This window comes from Monodelphis domestica, chromosome 4 (assembly GCF_027887165.1).
Source record: "Monodelphis domestica isolate mMonDom1 chromosome 4, mMonDom1.pri, whole genome shotgun sequence".
In the NCBI taxonomy this organism is placed as follows: Eukaryota; Metazoa; Chordata; class Mammalia; order Didelphimorphia; family Didelphidae; genus Monodelphis; species Monodelphis domestica.
This window is the reverse complement of record NC_077230.1, coordinates 425,914,414-425,929,194: the sequence shown is the minus strand read 5'-3', so window position 1 is coordinate 425,929,194 and position 14,781 is coordinate 425,914,414. Positions and strand designations below refer to the sequence as shown.

Here is a 14,781-nt window from a genome sequence, read left to right as displayed (position 1 = left end):
TTTGTTGCTTCCCTTATTTTGGTTGCATTGGTTTTGTTTGTACAAACCCTTTTTAATTTAATGTAATCAAAATTAATCATTTTATATTTTGTAATGCTTTCTCTTACTTGGTCTTAAATTCTTTCCTTTCCCATAGATCTGACAGGTATAATATCCTATGTTCACCTAATTTACTTATAGTTTATTTCTTTATATTTAAGTCATTTACCCATTCTGAATTTATCTTGGTGTGGAGTAAGGGAAGTTGATTGAAATCTAATCTCTCCCTTACTGTTTTCCAATTTGCTCAGCAGTTTTTTTTCTCCCTTCATTCTTGATGATCATAGATAGGCTTCTCCCAGCATGCTCCTGATAAACATTGACTTTATATCCCCCGTTTCCCACAGTTTATTGAGTCTTTCAAGCCCTATGGCTCTGATGTAGACCTCAGCAACCTTCTCCTTTTGCAGAAGTCTCCCTGGCAATAGACAGGTTCTCCAACAGTTTTCTTGGCTGGAAAAGAGAACGTGGAAACCTGTAACCAAATTCTCCAACAGGAACTGATTGACTCTTCAGATACTTACTCATAAGCATTTAGAGGGCTAAATTCTGCTGCCAGCCACACTAGACATTCAGTTATTTTGGCCTGATTGAAATGTTCTTTTGGTCCTTAGAAATTACTCGATACTGGTGCTCTGAACACTATGCAAAGGTAACCTCATTTGCTCGCCTCTGACATCTTATTGTTTGTATTAAAATCCATTTGTAGCAACTAGAAATTGATAAGCCATATCTGTTAAGCTAATACAGTATGCCTAACAATAACAAAGTAATTGTGTTGTGCTGTTAAAATAAGAAAAAAAGGATATAGGCTATATAGAAATACACATAAAAGTAAAAAACACAACACAGGTTATGAAGGTTTACAAACCTAGAAATGACCCCATTCACCATTTGTGGAAATAAATTAAAAAGAAATATCAGTGAATATTAAATAAAAATTCCAAGTGAGTATCCTAGTGTAAAACCAAAACAACATTTTAAAAAATGCTTGCCAGGCACATATTAGATCACCATTGATAAATTTAGATGTTAAAAATTCATTCATGAAAATTCCAGTTTCAAATTTTGTTTAAATAAAATTCAAAAATTCTCAAAATTAAAAATTGTACTTCTCACTTCCTTTGTGGACTATGAAATAATTCAACATTGTCATTTCCCTCTTCTGGGGAATGAGATTCTGAGGATCTAAAAGCACTTTTGGTTCACTATAACTGCTTATTTATTGATCAAAACCTTGCTCATATGGACTGGATATTTCACTCACATTAGAAGCTGTAATAAGTATAATTAAGCACATAGAGTATTCAATATTAGTAAGAAAATGGTAATGGCCGGTTAGTATAATCAGCTGAAGCTGTCAGAGGTTAATCTGATTTGCAGGTGGTAGATGGACGATGGAGGCAGTTTAATCCAACATCTATTCATTCCTTGTAGAGGGAGGGAGAGGAATAGAAGGATAGAAACCAGGAGTTAGGAATATGATGGGAAATCTATTAATCCTTATACTCAAAAATCTAAATATCCCCCCACCCCCAAAACTGAGTCCTCACAGTTTTCTTCTGGCCTGCAAGCAGGCTTGATTTAATCTACTCTCACTGACTAAAGATTTAACCTCTAACTTTCTAGCCTATTTCCTTAACGCAATTTATGAAACTCAAAAGGTCAGGTTCTCTGTGTAGAGATGCTGAATGCAGCTCCTCTGCCTCCCTCAGTCAGAGAAGAAAAGGCTTCTGACAGTTGCTCCAAACTGCTCTTTAACTGCTCTTTAGCCTCCCCTGTGGGTCTGAAGGGAAAAGCTCTGTAAATCAGAATCATTCTAAACTGTCTGTATTTCTCCACTCTAAAGTAAACAGTATCTAAAGTCTCTAAAAGCTTCTTTGGCTGTCAGACAAAGATCCAGCCAACTGCTCCCATGCAAGCCAGAGATAGAGGCAAGGACCCCTGAGGAAGTCAGAGACTGGACCCAGAACTTTCCAACTGCCTCTCTTTATCTAGAGCTCTGAAAGTAAAGGGGTTCAGATCTACTTCCTCGGGTCTCTCAAAGGAGATAGTGGAAAAGGGAAAAACCCTTTCTCTGACCTAGACCCCTGCTCCTAAGGAGACTAAATAGCTAAGTAAAACTCATGATCATCAACATTGCTAGTTTTAATAGAATTCATTTCCTTTTTGTTGACCTCTTCTGCACTTACCTGAGATCTTCCTCTGGTCACAACAATCTGCATCCTCTTTTTTTCTGTCCAAGCAGGGTGGAGGTAGGGATGGGGGGGGGGCAGGAAACAAAGATTTGAATGGGAGAGACCCGAGTCCTCATATTCTGCCTCTTCAGTTTTATGGCTGTGGGTGTGGATATTGCAGCTAAAGAATTTGCAAAGTTGATTGACTGCCCTCAAACCAAGATTCTTCAGAGCTGGCTAGGTCAAGATTCTATGGGTTGGGTAGCTTACAACTGCCTCTCTCTAAAGCTGGGATTTCAGACCCAGAGGCTGTGAGTCTGGGAGGTTCCCTCAATGAATCATCTTTGAAGCTGCTGCCTGCCTTGGATTATCCTCAAGAAAAAAGGCTGAGTTGAGTTCCCCATTGATTCTGGTAGACAGAAGTGATTTGGGTGTGAACCTTCTCCCTCCCTTGGATCTTGTAAGGACCATACAACTGAATTTCTTCAGTGTGACCCTACCAAGGACTCTGGAAGTGTGTGAGAATCTGGGCCCTTCTTTGGACTTTATCTTTTAATTACCTTTTAGTTTAGTTTTAATTTAGTTAGGTTAAGCTTCCAGTACAAATCTTATTGAGTTCTGGGTGGGTAATAGTCAGTTGGTCCATCATCTCTTGCCATCCCCTTCCCTTTTGTTAATAAAATTATTTATATACTTGTGTGTTCCCTTCCTTAAACCTTTACTTTCCTAAATCCCCTTTATAGCAATAGAATAACTCCACGGGGTTAACTCCCTATAGAGGTGCTACTTGGTTTAGTCTCTCAGTTTTCCATGTTTTCAGATACATAAGGCCCCCTGGTTGGGTCGGGTGTTGGGTTTCCTGCACACCCCTGCACACCCACAAGCCAAATGAAGGCTTAGGGAAGGTCTTGGTGAATAAGTCCAAAGTATTTAGAAAACTGTGTAAGAGTATGTGTTTCTGGGTCCAAGAGGAAGTCAGTGGTGAGGAAAGATCTGCCATGAAGTTCAAAGGGACTAAGCCCCAAATTAACTCAAGGGGTTATTCTAATTCAAGTAAGCCCAATGGGGAGTACATGGAAACAATCAGGCTTTCTTCCTCATCCTCAAAGAGTTGGGTAAGGGTCTTTTTCAGGATATGATTCTGTATTTACCTTTCCTTAGTACTGAGGATGCCAGGTGGAATGAAGGGTAGTAGGTTATGCCTAAAGCATTAGCAATCAGGAATAATCTGTGAGATGAAGGCAAGACCATTATCACTTTGATAATGTGATCTGGGAAAGCCACCCCTAGGAATTACCTCATTAAGAAGGGCTTTTGTTACATCCTATCTTTTTCTGTTCTGTTGGACAATGCCTCTACCCATCCAATAAAGGCATCTACAAAAAATGAGGACCCTGTATTTTATACCTTTTGCAAGATAGTAGGTGAATAAAATCTATTTGCCAATTTCCCCCAGTACCTCAATGGAATGGAAATCTCAAAACTCCTTACAAAACTCCAAATTCTTCATATTTTTCCTTATAACAGTCTTTTAAAAAGAATTTTGAGTTCCCACCCTCCTACCCATTCCCCACCCATTGTGAAGGCAAGAAATGTGATGTCCTATGTACATATGAAATTATGTAAAAAATTATGTAAAAATTATGTAATTTCCATATTAGCCACTTTGAAACAACAACAAAAAAGGCAAGAAAAAGAGTAAATGAAAAAATATTCTTTGGTCTACATTCAGACACTGTCAGATGTTTCTCTGGAAGCTGAAAGTATTTTTTTTCATCATAAGTCATTTGGAATTGTCTTAGATCACTGTATTGATCAGAATAGCCAAATCATCAGTTTCTTGTGAATATAGGATTAACTCTCCTTGATATTTTTAAGTAAAGAAATGGAGAGTTTAAAGTACCCCTATTTGACCCTAAGGAAGAGAGTTCCCAAGTCACTTACTGGAGTAATCTCATACTTCCAAAGGTCACTGTATCTCCCCCCCTCCCCGCCCCCCACCTCCAAGCACTTGGGCAGTGCTAGGCAAATTGAAAGACTGTTATTGGTTTCCATAAAGTGGGTGAGTGACAGAAAGTGACATTGAGAAAATTTTCAAAAGGCCAGCTGAAGGATTCAGTCATTCTCTCTGTGTCGGTGAGCCAGACTGGAGGAGGAGACCTTTTCCCTGGATCCTGAGTTGGGCTTGTGGTGGTGAGTGGAATGATTCCTTCCTTGGTTCTTTGGTCGGGAGACCCTCTCTGCAATTTGGCTTTACATTGGAATACTACCTTCAGCGTGAGTTCTGTTGAGACTCTTGGCAGTCTTAGCTTAGTGTATACAGGAGATTTTTTGTGGATTCTTCTGCATTTCCTGGTTCTTTGATTTTTGGCTTCCTAATTAAGACTATTAATTAAGAATCTGATGAGATTCACTTTTGGATTTGCATCTGCAGTATGGAGATATTAGGTTTAAACTTAGGGTATTGGTAGCTAGGCAATACTTTCTATCTCTTTATGTACATTTCCCCACTTTCACTATTTCCACCTCTTTGTAAATGAAGCTACTAAAAGTCATTTTGACTTAAGCTGTATTATTTTTAAATTGGTGACCATAATATTACTTTAGAATTCTCATGTTTAGCATTAAACCTAAATTTAAATTCCTACACTCTTGAGATAATTGTAATAACAAGTGGATAGTGGTACAGTAAAAAAAAAAGAGCAAATAGCTATGTCATTCAAAGTTGATCTACATACAATGATGTATACTGTTTACAATGTTTTCCTGGTTCAACTCACCTCACTTTCCATCAGTTCAAGGGAGTCATTTGAAGGATTTCTTTTTTTTTTTTAATTTAATTTAATTGGTCAATTTAGAAAAATTTTCCTTGGTTACAAGAGTCATGTTCTTTTCCTCCCCTTCCAACACCACCTCCCATAGCCAACATGCAATTCAACTGGGTTTTAAATGAGTCCTTGATCAAAATATATTTCCATACTGTTGATGCTTGCACTAGGGTGATCATTTAGAGTCTACATCCCCAATCATATCACCATCAACCCATGTGATCAAGCAATTGTTTTGTGTTTCTGCTCCCACAGTTCTTCCTCCAGATGTGGATGTTGTTTTTTCTCATAAATTCCTCTGAATTATTCTGAATCATTACATTGCCACTAGTGGAGAACTCAATTACATTTGATTGTACCACAGTGTATCAGTCTTTGTGTACAATGCTCTCCTGGTTCTGCTCCTTGCACTCTGCATCAATTCCTGGAGGTCATTCCAGTCCATGGAATTCCTCCACTTTATTATTCCTTTGAGAAAAATAGTATTCCATCACCAAAATATACCACAATTTGTTCAGCCATTCCCCAATTGAAGGGCATCCCCTCATTTTTCAATTTTTTTGTGACCACAAATAGCGCAGCTATGAATATTATTGTACATATCTTTTTCCTTATTATCTATTTGGGGTACAAACCCAGCAGTTCTATGGCTGGAGCAAAGGGAAGACAGTCTTTTAGTGCCCTTTGGGCATAGTTCCAAATTGCCCTCCAGAACAATTGGATCAATTCACAACTCCATCAGTAATTCATTGAGACTTTGCCACATTCCCTCCAGCATTCATTACTTTCCTTTGCTGTCATGTTAGTCAATCTGCTAGGTGTGAGGTGATACCTCAGAGTTGTTTTGATTTGCATCTCTCTGATTATTAGAGATCTAGAGCACTTTTCCATGTGCTTATTAATAGTTTTGTTTTCTTTAACTGAAAATTGCCTATTCATGTCCCTTGCCCATTTATCAGTTGGAGAATGGCTTGATGTTTTGTACAATTGATTTAGCTCTTTGTAAATTTGAGTAATTAGACCTTTGTCAGAGGTTTTTGTTATGAAGATTGTTTCCCAATTTGTTGCTTCCCTTCTAATTTTGATTGCATTGGTTTTGTTTGTACGAAAAGGAAACCTTTTTAATTTGATGCAATCAAAATTATTTATTTTACATTTTGTGATTTTTTTATAGCTCTTGCTTGGTTTTAAAATATTTCCTTTCCCGAAGATATGACATGTATACTATTCTGTGTTCACCTAATTTGCTCATAGTTTCCTTTTTTATATTCAAGTCATTCACCCATTCTGAGTTTATCTTCGTGTAGGGTGTGAGGTCTTGATCTAAACCTAATCTCTCCCACACTGTCTTCCAATTTTCACAGCAGATTTTATCAAATAGTGGATTTTTGTCCCCAAATCTGGGATATTTGGGCTTATCATAGACTGTTTTGCTGAGGTCACGTACCCCTAGTCTATTCCACTGATCCTCCTTTTTGTCTCTTATCCAGTATCAAATTGTTTTGATAACCACGACTTTTTAGTAGAGTTTGAGATCTGGGACTGCAAGGCCTCCTTCCTTCATGTTTTTTTTTTCATGATTTCCCTGGATATTCTTGATCTTTTGTTCTTCCAAATGAAGTTTTTTATAGTTTTTTTTTCTAATTCAGTAAAAATGCTTTTTGATAGTTCAATGTGTATGACACTAAATAAGTAAATTAATTTGGGAAGGATTGTCATTTTTATTATGTTAGTTTTTCCTACCCATGAGCAATCCATGTTTTTCCAATTGGTTAGATCTAGTTTTAATTGTGTGGAGAGTGTTTTGTAGTTTTGTTCATATAGTTCCTGTGTTTGTCTCGCAGATAGATTCCTAAGTATTTTATATTGTCCAGGGTGATTTTAAATGGACTTTCTCTTTCTGATTCTTGCTGCTGAGATGTGTTGGAAATATATAGAAATGCTGAAGACTTATATGGCTTTATTTTGTATCCTAAAACTTTGCTAAAGTTGTTGATTATTTTGACTAGCTTTTTGGTTGATTCTCTAGGATTCTTTTTTTTTTTTAAAGAAAATTACAGATCAATTTTGTTAATGAACATTGATGCAAAATCTTAAATAAAATAATAACAAAGATATGGATGGATATATATATCTTGACCCTATACAGTTCAGAGTAAAGTACAAAGAACAAGGACATTCTTGGCAAATGTTTTTGTTTTTATAAACCACCTGACTTGCTAAACAAACTTTTAGTAAGACAGTGGTATCCTTTTTGTAACCAGAAAGTATTTTTTAAACATTATTTTATTTGGTCATTTCCAAACATTATTCATTGGAAACAAAGATCATTTTCTTTTCCTCCTCCCCTCCCTCCCACCACCTCTCCCATAGCTGATGCACGATTCCACTGGGTATCACATGTGTTCTTGATTCGAACCCATTTCCATGTTGTTGGTATTTGCACTATCTCTAGGTTTCTTTAAGTAGACCAGCATATCATCTGCAAAGAGTGATAGCTTGGTCTCCTCAGTGCCTATTTTAATACCTTCAATTTCTTTTTCTTCTGTACTTGCTACTGCTAGGGTTTCTAGTACATTGTTATGATAATAGAGGTGATAATAGGCATCCTTGTTTCACACCTGATCTTATTGGGAATGCTTCTAGTTTATCACCATTGTGGATAATGTTTGCTGATGGTTTTAGATATATACTGTTTATTATTTTTAGGAATGACCCTCCTATTCCTATGCTTTCTAGTGTTTTCAAAAAGAATGAGTGTTATATTCTGTCAAAGGCTTTTTCTGCATCTATTGAGATAATCATGTGTTTTTTGTTGGTTTGCTTGTTAATATGGTCATTTATGTGGATGGTTTTGCTAATATTGAACCATTCTAGCATTCCTGGTATGAATCCTACCTGGTCATAGTGAATATACCTCATGATCACTTGCTGGAGTCTTTTTGCTAGTATCTTATTTAATATTTTGCATCTATATTCATTAAGGAGATTGGTCTGTAGTTTTCTTTCTCTGTTTTTGATTTGCCTGGCTTTGGAATCAGTACCGTATTTGTGTCATAAAAGGAATTTGGTAAAACTCCTTCTTTGTTTATTCTGTCAAATATTTTGTATAATATATATATTAGTTGTTCTTTGAATGTTTGATAGTATTCATTTGTGAATCCATCTGGACCTGGGGATTTTTTCTTAGGGAGTTCTTTGATGGATTGTTTGATTTCTTTTTCTGATATGGGGTTGTTTAGGTAGTCTATTTCTTCTTTTGTTAGTCTAGGCAATTTATGTTTTTGAAATATTCATCTATATCACCTAGATTGCCATATTTATTGCCATATAATCAGAGTCAATTTTTAATGGCACTCCAAATCTAGGTATAATTTCCTTAATCAATACTCTCACCACAAAGGTAGCTGTATTTGTATTTGATGGAAAAGCTTCAAGCCATTTGGTTAATCTATCAACAATTACCAAGCAAAACTAGTATCTTCCAGCTTTTGGCATGCTGATGTAATCAATCTGCAGTCTGTTTCAAATGGACAATATATTAAAGGTCTACCACCTAAACCTTTCTGTCTGAATGCTCATTGATTGGGTTTTTGGCATACATAACAGCTTGAGCAGATCTTATTTGCTACAGTACTTATTCCAGCAGCAACCCATTGCCTCTTTATGGTGTCAGTTACAGCCTGAGTACCAAAATGACCTTTTGTGTGACTGGCTTGATACAAATAGGTATACAGGTCTTTTGGTAACAGTGGCTTTCCTGTATCTGTTAACCATATACCATGGTCTTTCCTTGCTCCAAACTTCTCTTTCCATTTTTGTATTTCTGAGTCTACATAAGATTTTTCTATATCATCAGATTCTATAGTTGATAAGTTCATAATATACACTGGAGCATTTCTGGCCACAAATTTTGCCACTATGTCAGCTCTATGATTTCCTTTAGAAACCGAATCTCTTCTATTAGTATGACTTCTACAATGGATTACTGCTAGCTATTTAGGCTTCTGGATAGCATCCAACAACTTAGTTATTATTTCTGCATGAGCAATTGGTTTTCTTGATGCAGTAATAAAACCTCATTGTTTCCAGATCTTTCCTGTAGCTTGACAAACAGAAAAAGCATAATGAGAGTCTGTGTAAATGTTTGCACCATTACCAGCTGCCAGAAAAATGCTTGCTTTAAAGCAATCAACTCTGCACTTTGAGCACTAAGGTTACTAGGTAATGATCCATACCACAGTGTCTCAAATTCTTTATCAACCGCAGCACCTGTACATCTAATTCCATTACACAAATATGAAGATCCATCTGTGAATAAAACCAAATCTGGATTTTCGATTGGAGTATCTTTTAAATCTATCCATGGCACATTCACTAGATCTACTACTTCTACACATTCATGTAATGGTTCACCATTCCTGGCAAATCAGGAAGAAGTATAGCCATATTTAATACATTATACCTTATCAACATGAAGTTTTCACTACCTAGAAGTATAATTTCATACTTAGATATTCATTGGTCTGAATATGCTTGAGTAAGAAGTTTCCTCATCAGTGCTTCTATTTGATGTGAACAAAATACTGTCAATGGACATCCCAAAACTAAGTCAGATGACTTTTGAACTAACACAGCTACAGCAGCTACACCCCTTAAAAAAGGAACTGTACCTGCAGCAATTAAATCTAGATGACAACTATAGAATCCAATTGGATGATAACTTTATCCTAAAGTCTGTGTCAGTACACCAGATGCAATAATTCAATAACTTTGGTCTCATTCACAAATAATTGAAAAGATTTAGTATAGTCTGGGATTCCAAGAGCTGCTGTGGATGAAATTGCTTTCTTAAGCTTACTTAAGGCTTGTAGATATTCAGATTTGAGTTTCAGAGGTTCTGGTTCTGTATTCCTGGTTAGATCTGTTAAACATTTAGTAATTTCCATTAAACAAATGAGTGCAGGCAAGGCACCTGGTAAATACGGGATCCCAACCGAGGTGTACAAGGCCTTAAAGGGAAAGGTGCTACAGGCATTCCACATAGGGCTGACCAACATATGGGAAGAGGAAGATATGCCCCCAGAACTCAGAGCTGCCTCCATCATAGCCCTATACAGGAACAAAGGCTCATGAGCAGCCTGTGACAACTACAGAGGCATCTCACTACTCTCCACTGCTGGAAAGATCCTCGCCCGTGTTATATTCAACAGACTCCTGTCATCTGTCTCAGAGCAGAACCTACCTGAATCACAATGCAGCTTCTGACCAGATCGCAGCACCATTGACATGGTCTTCACAGTGAGGCAAATGCAGGAAAAATGCCTTGAGCAGAACCTGAGTCTCTACATTGTCTTCATAGATCTGACAAAGGCGTTTGACACAGTAAACAGGGACGCATTGTGGGTGATCCTTAGCAAGCTCGGTTGCCCAGCAAAATTCGTCAAACTGATCTAGCATTTTCATGTTGACATGACAGGGGAAGTCCTATCTGGTGGAGAGACTTCCAATCACTTCAACATCTCCAATGGTGTGAAACAAGGCTGTGTCCTTGCTCTCGTGCTATCCAACCTATACTTCACCCAAGTATTACGACATGCTGTGATGGATGTAGACCTGGGCGTCTACATCAAATACTGACTGGATGGCTCACTATTTGACCTTCGCCGCCTGACCGCAAAAACAAAGACAACAGAGAGACTCATCCTGGAAGCTCTCTTCGCAGATGACTGTGCTCTCATGGCCCACCATGAAAATCATCTCCAAACCATTGTGGACAGGTTCTCCACCACAACAAAACTGTTTGGCCTGACTATCAGCCTCAGCAAATCAGAGGTGCTGTTCCAACCTGCAACAGGGAGGCCAACTAACCAGCCATGCATTACAATTGACGGCAGGCAGCTTTCTAACATCAGTACTTTCAAGTACCTGGGCAGCACCATCGCCAATGATGGGTCCCTAGACCACGAGATAAATGCCAGGATCCAAAAGGCCATCCAGGCACTCAGGTGGCTGCGCTCTGAAGTCCTCCAACACAGCGGTGTAAGCACTGCGACAGAGCTCAGAGTGTAGAACGCAGTGGTCCTCAGCTCGCTCCTGTATGGTTGTGAGACATGGACACTGTACCGGAAGCACATGAAGCAGTTGGAGCAATTCCACCAACGCTCCCTCCGGTCACTCATGAGGATCCGATGGCAGGACCGAATCACCAATCAGGAAGTCCTCGACAGAGCCAACTCCACCAGCATCGAAGTCATGGTCCTCAAAACCCAGCTATGATGGTCTGGACACATCATCCGCATGGACCCACAGTGAATACCAAGACAGGTATTCTATGGTGAACTGTCATCTGGACTCAGGAAACAAGGCCGACCAAAGAAAAGATTCAAGGATCAGCTAAAGTCAAAGTTGAAGTGGGCTGGCATTACATCAAAGCAACTAGAACTTGCCTCCTCTGACAGAAGCAGCTGGCGAACCCACATTCACCATGCCGCCACCACCTTTGAATATGAACAACGTTGACGTCTTGCCACTGCACGTGAAAGCTGACACCAGGTCACAACCGCACCTCCCGTAACAACTGGTGTTCCATGCCTCATGTGCCTCAGTCTTTGGACTTCAAAGCCACATGAGGGTACATCAATAGATGATAATGCACAAAGACAATCATCATTCTTGGCTTCTGAGAGACTACTACTATTAATTTCACACTATGCAGGTATCCACTGTCTACAAAAACCAGTTGTCCCAAGAACAGGTCTGAGTTGCCTCTTGGTCTTAGGTACACTCAGTTTCTGGATATCAGCTATTCTTTTCTTAGTGATACTTCTGGAACCCTCTGACAATACAAAATCAAGATATTCAATGTGAGGCAAAACCCATTGAATTTTTGCTTTAGTGATTTGATGTCCACATTTATATAATTAAATCAAAAGAATCTTGCTATCTCTTTAAACACACTTTAGCAGATGGAGATGCTAGGAGGATATCATCTACAAAATGTACTATTTTACTTTCCTTGAATGATATTGTTTTAAGATCTCTGTCCAAAAATTGAGAGAATTGGCTCAGGCTATCACAGAAACCTTGTGGAAGACTAGTGAAAGTCCCCTGGGCACTGTCCCATATGAAAGCAAAGATCTTTTTAGAATCCTTGTGAATTGGTATCGAGAAAAATGTTATAAATCAACCATGGTGAAATATCTTGCTTGACTTGAAATGAATGAGATTATAGCAGCTGGACTTGGTACTTGAGTCTTTCTTACATGATCATTTACAGTTCTCACATCCAGTATGAATCTATAGACAATTCTGCCACCTTGATCAGGCTTTTGTTTCTTTATTGGCAATATGGGAGAAATGTAATTTGAAAATCATGGTATTATGATCCCTTGTTGAATTAGGGACTCAATAATTGGTCTTATTCTGTCTATAGCTTCTTTACTCAAAAGATTTATTGAGGAACACAAATACCTTGTCCTTCCTTGGTTCTCACTATCACTGGATCAACTGATTTTAATAGGTCAACATCTGTGGAAGACTTTGCATAAATTTTCTGGTATATCCTCAGGAATAGATTAGATGGAGTTCAACTCATTCTCTGTACTTGACTGAATATAAGAACAGCAATGGAAAAACTTTCAGAAATTCTTCTGGGAGTTGTAATGATATATCCCCAGTGTCAGAACATTGAATCATAATTTACAGAGCAAGTCCCTCCCAAGAAGGTTCATTGGACATCCTGGCATACATGGAAACATGTGCTCTATGTTTAATGGATCTAGGGTAATCATTTTAAATTGTAATTCTGCTACTCTCTCTGGTTTTCCAGTAACTCCAATCACTCCATAGTACCAACAGCTTTACAATATTTAGGAAGACTTTGTAAAACTGATTTACTGGCTCCAGTATCCACCAGAAGATCATATATCTGATCTCCTATAGTTACAGAAGCATAGGACTTAGTACTATTTGGAGGTTGGAAGGTTTCAAGAATTGGTACGAGCACAGTAAGATCAGTCATTTTCTGTCCATCCAAATCTACATCTGAATGAATCACATAACTTTCCCAGGATTTCACATTATCAGCTTTTATATTACTCTCATTGGTCTTAAATTCTCCATCTTAGTATCATTGTTCCCATTTACAATTTCATTATTATTATTTAGTTTTTATTTACATTAATTTTTCTTATACATTCATTAGGATTTGCTATTAAATTTATATTTAATTCATGAACAATTCAATGAATGAAACATTTCAAGAACAATAACAATGTTCTTTTTCTGTACAATTATTTACACCAATTATATCCTCTGTGATTCAATTAATTCATTTGTATCACCATGCATTTTATTTTTCATTACTCCCACTTTTATTTATCCTCAACTCATTTTCAAATATATCAAACTCATTTCTTGATTCATTCTCATGTATTCCAATGAGAAACATTCATAAGGCACTAGCATTCTTACTCTGATCACCTTTTACAACTTGGCTATAATTAGGCCTAGCTCCAGCATTTACCCAAGACTGCATAGTATTTAAATCAGACTCTTGCTACCCCTGGAAACAGGCATTCTGACATTGAGTGTTTACCTATTTTGAGTATTGTTGTTATTATTAGTATTCTATATTATTATTATTATTATTATTACTACTACTCCAATTATTATTTCTATTATAGCCATTATTTAATTGTCTCCTAACCTGACTCTTAAATTTGCAGTCCCCTTACAGATGTCCAATACGATCACACAGGAAACACTGTCTGGGGCAGGATCTCCTCTCATTTGGTTTATAATTATTATTGGTATTCCTTGGCTGTACAGATCTCAATGTAGCCACAGCTTTTATTTCTTTGGTTTCACTGTCTCTGGCCTTCATTTCAGCTTCCTGCAATTTCCATTTTAAGTCCTCAACAACAGTATCCCTCTCATCATTTTTATCCTCCAAATCAGTAATCAAATATGTGGCTTTTCTCCATAAATCATTGAGGTCTAACTCTTCCTAGTCAGGGTAATTTGTTTTAAAAAATTGTCTGATCTTTGGGACAACATTTTTAACAAAGACCCTCTTAATATGTTCATTTGAATTTTCTTACAGTGGATCCATCCTCAATAAAGTTTCAGCTGCCTCAGTTATCCTTTCCAGGAAAACCGCAGGAAACTCAGAGATCTCCTGTTTGATAGTCTCAAATTTTGACCACTAATTGGGCCTTTTGGTATACCTCCCCATTACCTCCAGAATTGCATCTCTTGCCTCTACTAATGTTTCATAATGCCCCTCATTAGATGTATCAAACTTTAAGTCCTCTGGCCAAGATTACAATAAGAGATCAGTTCTTGTCTCCAGTATAAATTTGGTTCTCTCTCTCTCTCTTTGTCAAGACCTCTTTCATCAGAAGGGCAAAATCATTGAAGTCAAGATCATAAAAATCAATTGCCCTACACATCTCCTTAATTACCCTATTTGGTTCCTCATTAAAAATAGTGGTCCTCTTCTTGATGGACTCAAGGTCTTCTGGGGAAAATCTCTTATGCATTTTTACTTTATGGGCTTCATTTTGTTTTACCACTAGCATATCTCTAAGTGGGCATAAAGAAATTATTCCTGTTGCTTCCTCTTTTTGTAGCCTACTTAAGTGTTTCCCAGTAGTGTTTAATCTGCTGTTATCTTCTGCAAAGTAATGATTCATATTCATGTTTATAAAGTGCTTGAGGGTATCAAATTGAGT

The 14,781-nt window shown here is 37.6% G+C and overlaps 1 protein-coding gene across 1 annotated transcript in view; it reads left to right on the top strand.

Moving 5' to 3' along the window:
• LOC103092368 (uncharacterized) overlaps positions 1–14,781 on the top strand; it is a 1,666,349-nt gene that overhangs the window by 31,294 nt on the left and 1,620,274 nt on the right. The gene's annotated exons all lie outside the window — the stretch shown is intronic.